The sequence below is a fragment of the Salvia hispanica genome, chromosome 3 (genome assembly GCF_023119035.1).
Source record: "Salvia hispanica cultivar TCC Black 2014 chromosome 3, UniMelb_Shisp_WGS_1.0, whole genome shotgun sequence".
NCBI classification, from domain to species: domain Eukaryota; kingdom Viridiplantae; phylum Streptophyta; class Magnoliopsida; order Lamiales; family Lamiaceae; genus Salvia; species Salvia hispanica.
The window spans coordinates 7,976,419-7,980,487 of record NC_062967.1 but is presented as its reverse complement, the minus strand read 5'-3'; positions in this window follow the sequence as shown (position 1 = coordinate 7,980,487).

Sequence of the window (4,069 nt, the reverse complement as noted above, 5' to 3'; positions counted from 1 at the left end):
TAGAAATATTAGTTTAAATTTTATAAATAAACTTTTTGTTGTTTTTTGTCTACCCCCAGCTTGAAGGCACCGAGTCAACAAGACAAGAAGTAGAAGAAGGAGTGGAGCCAAAAAATGATCAAGATGAATCACTTCCCACTTCACCACTGACTAACTCAGGGGCCTTCTGTGAAGAGAGTGAGGACACCACCTTGGTGAACTCACTGGAAGTAATAGCTACCCTAGACCAAGAGGAGACACAAGAAGAAATCACTATGGAGGGTGAAAAGAAGAGAGATCCGGAGATAGGTTCGATCTATGCTCAATCGGTGGCTGAACCATTATCTGCCATATCTATGACAGAGTGGCAGAGAACTGTGTACATGGACCCAGAAGTGCTTACCATCTTACCTAAATTTTTGGAGACTGATGCCGAGAACCCGATTAAATTCCTTCGTGAGTTTGACAATGTGTGCAGAGTGCAGAAGAGGCCAGAGGGGTTAAGTGAGGAGGATCTCAAGCTAAGAGTCATTCCCCTCTCTCTGAAGAATGAAGCAGATGCATGGTTTAGAGGTTTGGAGCCCAACAACATCAACACCTGGGCGGAATTCAAATTGGAGTTCCTAAACCACTATATCCCAGCATCAATCACAACTGCACGACGAAGGAAAATCAGGGAGGCTACCCAAAAGTATGGTGAGAGCTTGGAAAAATATTGGGACATATATCAAAGCCTTCTGGAGGCGTGTCCAAATCACAACCTGAAGGAAGTGGAGATATACTCCAAATTTTATGATGGAATAGATACAAGGAGCAAGGACTTGGTGAACTCATCAAGTGGAGGAAGCTTTTATAAGCTGAGGCTAAGCAAGGCCAAGATTGTCCTAGAGAAGCTGTTAACTGCCAAGTGGGAGTACGAGAATACATAAGAGTCCTCATTGCAGGAGGAAGTGAAATCCCACAGACAACAGGGACAATCTATTGGAGAGCCGAATTGACAAGTTGGAAGAAGTCCTCCAATCATTGATCCAGTCTAGACAATGCTTAGCCATCCCTATTCAAATCCACTTTCAGTCTGAACAGGTGAATCACCACCAGAGTACATGAGAGTTCTGGAATACAAATGGAAGCTGGAGCCCTGAAGGCCAAGCGTGGGTGTATCAACAAGAACATTCATACGGTGGAGAATGGAACGAGGCAGAGGAGTACCAGAGTTTCCAAGCCTATACAGAATCCTACCCAATCTCCATCCAAACCCCCACCTGGCCAATGGAATATCCAAGCTATACATCGTACTCTGGAAATCAAAGTTATGAATCCTACCACCTACATACCAACCTGACAACTCCAACCATCATCCTTCATACACAAAATTCTACCCAGACCAAACTTGTCCAGATCAACGTCAATGCCAACCTCACCCATAGCAGAGTTGTGAACCAACATCTGATGAAAACTACCATGCAAACTCTGCAGCAGGGGAGACTGAGGAGGTGACTGCATTCCAACAGAACGTGCGGAGTTGCACGAAATCAGGAGTTGAGATGATTATGGAGATGCAGTACACCTATGAGGAACAACAGTCCTACATGGACAGCATGATCAAACAAGTAGCTCTGTTGGCCAAGATGATTAAGGAAGTAAAAGAAAACAGAGCAAAGCCTGAGGAGGTGATAATGCTAATTTCATGCATTGGTTATGGGGTTAAATTCTGTAATTTTCCGGGTATAACACAAATTTTAAGCCAGATGTGTAGAGGAAAATGCCAGATCCAGGAAGAAGAAGAAATATTGTCAGGAGAAGAAGGCTGGCAGAGAAAGTGAACAAAAGGAGAGAAGAATCACTAGACGGAGGAGAGTTCTAGACGAGGGGCAGAATGGAGAATTCAAAGAAGGATCTAGAAGCTCAACTCCACACCTATAAATAAGAGCACGCGACACACATAAGAATCATCCATCATTTTTAGCTCTTAGCTCATCTTTCACACACACTCTTCACACTTAGGGGATCTAGTTTGGGGGTTCGCAATTTCATCGGAAGTTGTGTAACACCGTTTCTACGAGAGGTGAAGATACAATCTCTTTTCTATTTTAAGTTTACGTTTCAGAATTTCCCGAGTCTTCGCTGTTCGAAGCTGAGTCGTATTTTGTTAGACATCTGTTGAATCTGCGTTTGTTTGCTATGGAATTCACTGCTATGGTTTCGTTTCATGTTATTGTTGTTTTTCTGTTTACTTTGGATGCGTTTAGCGTTTGATCGGAGTTTTGAGTTGAATTGTGTGGTGATCGTGGTTGATCGTTTGAATCTAGTTGAATTTGTGTGATCGGAGATGGGAATTACAGTGGTTTGTTGTGGATGGCTTGGATCCGGAGCGGATGAAGCGTCCAGTGGTTAGATCTGTTCATTTCATGCATGCTTTTGATGTTTAGTTTCTGTTATCTTATTTACCTCATCTAGTGATAGTAGATCTGCTTAATTTCAGTAGTTAATTGTTGTCTAATGGTTTAATTTAGCTTGATCTATTTCGTTTCATAGCTTGCTCTGTTTTCCTCTGCATTTCGTTATCAAGGATCGGGAGAGAAGATGAAGTTATTTGTTGATTGAGCCTTTAGTTAGTTATTTTGCAGCTTTTCATCCGTACTTTGCTAATTTGGGAAATGGTCCCCACGATCTTTCTTTCCTCTGTTTAGGCATTTTAGGAAAAGTTTTTCATTAGGTCTGATGATAACTGTTTTCGCTGGAGAGTGATCTTGAGTACATCTTGTTTTTTTTCATGCATGTTTCTGTTATTTTTGTCTAGGTCTAGCTGTTAGAATAGAGCATTTCATCTCCCTAGTCTTGTAGTTAAATCTCAACCCCAAAAATGCGTGACAGCAGCCAAAAACAGTTTCCAAATTCTCTTGCATGTTTACTTACACCTCCATCTCTGTGGGATTCGATCCCTACTTCCTTATACTAGTTCTGACTATATTGCATACACACATTAACTTTCCACAGCTTCTTTCAAATGGCGCCGTTGCCGGGGATGGATGGCGTATTTTGTTTGCGTGTTTAGAGATTTGGCGTATATAGTTTTAATTTCCTTTTATTTGTTTTTCTTTTCAGTTTTTGAGCAGAGGCTCACGGTTTGGAAACTGGAGTGACTCATCTGGGTCAAGGAACGCTCAATTCAGGTGGCAGGTCAAGGAGTCAACATCTATAGTCACCACTAGATCGGGGTTAACGACCGGAGATCCATTTTCGTTTGGCTCAGAAAGTGACGAAGAGTGGAATTCGTCAGGCAAAGAAGACCTGAAGTCACCATCAGAAACAGAACATTTAGAAACAGAGGAGGAAGCAGTGGTTGACATGGCAAACCTAGTGGACCCTGATCCCGAGATCGGTTCGCTCACCGCACATCTAGATGGCAAGCCAGCCCATGCTATTGTCTCGTGTGACATCCCTAACCTGAAACATGCATCATTTTGCATATTGATATATTTTTATTTATCTTTGCATATTATTAGTTGTATAATAAATATTATATATGTGATATTTATATATGTTACGTAAATATATGTTGTAGATATTATAAATGAGTATTATTTAATAGTTGTGCTTAGTTAATATAGTTAGTTAGATAATAATTAAGTATAAACTAAGTACATAAGTGAATATATAGGTACATAAGAAAAACGTTTGCCTGCCTATATTTGTATAAATATATCTAGTTGGGATTATATAAAAGTATAAGTGGAGTAGGGTCATGATAATATACAAACCCCCTATCATACAAACTATACAAACTTTAATCTCATCCACTAAATATAATTAATCAACGATTTTAATATATGGTCCATATAAATGTCAACGTGTTATGTAAAATTGGTCAACAAAGGTTAATTTAGAGATAAAAAATATAAGCTGAAATCACTAAATCCGTTTAGATTTAGGAATCCCGATAAGTTCGTCTATTCATTTATCACGTCTCCCTCTCTCTTCTTTTCCTCCCAATTCAACTTTTTGTCTCTCCTCGTCGCCGTGAAGCTTATCATCTGCGGCTGCATCATGAGTTCTCACCGACAACGAGGGCAAGTTTCGGCGCCGTCAA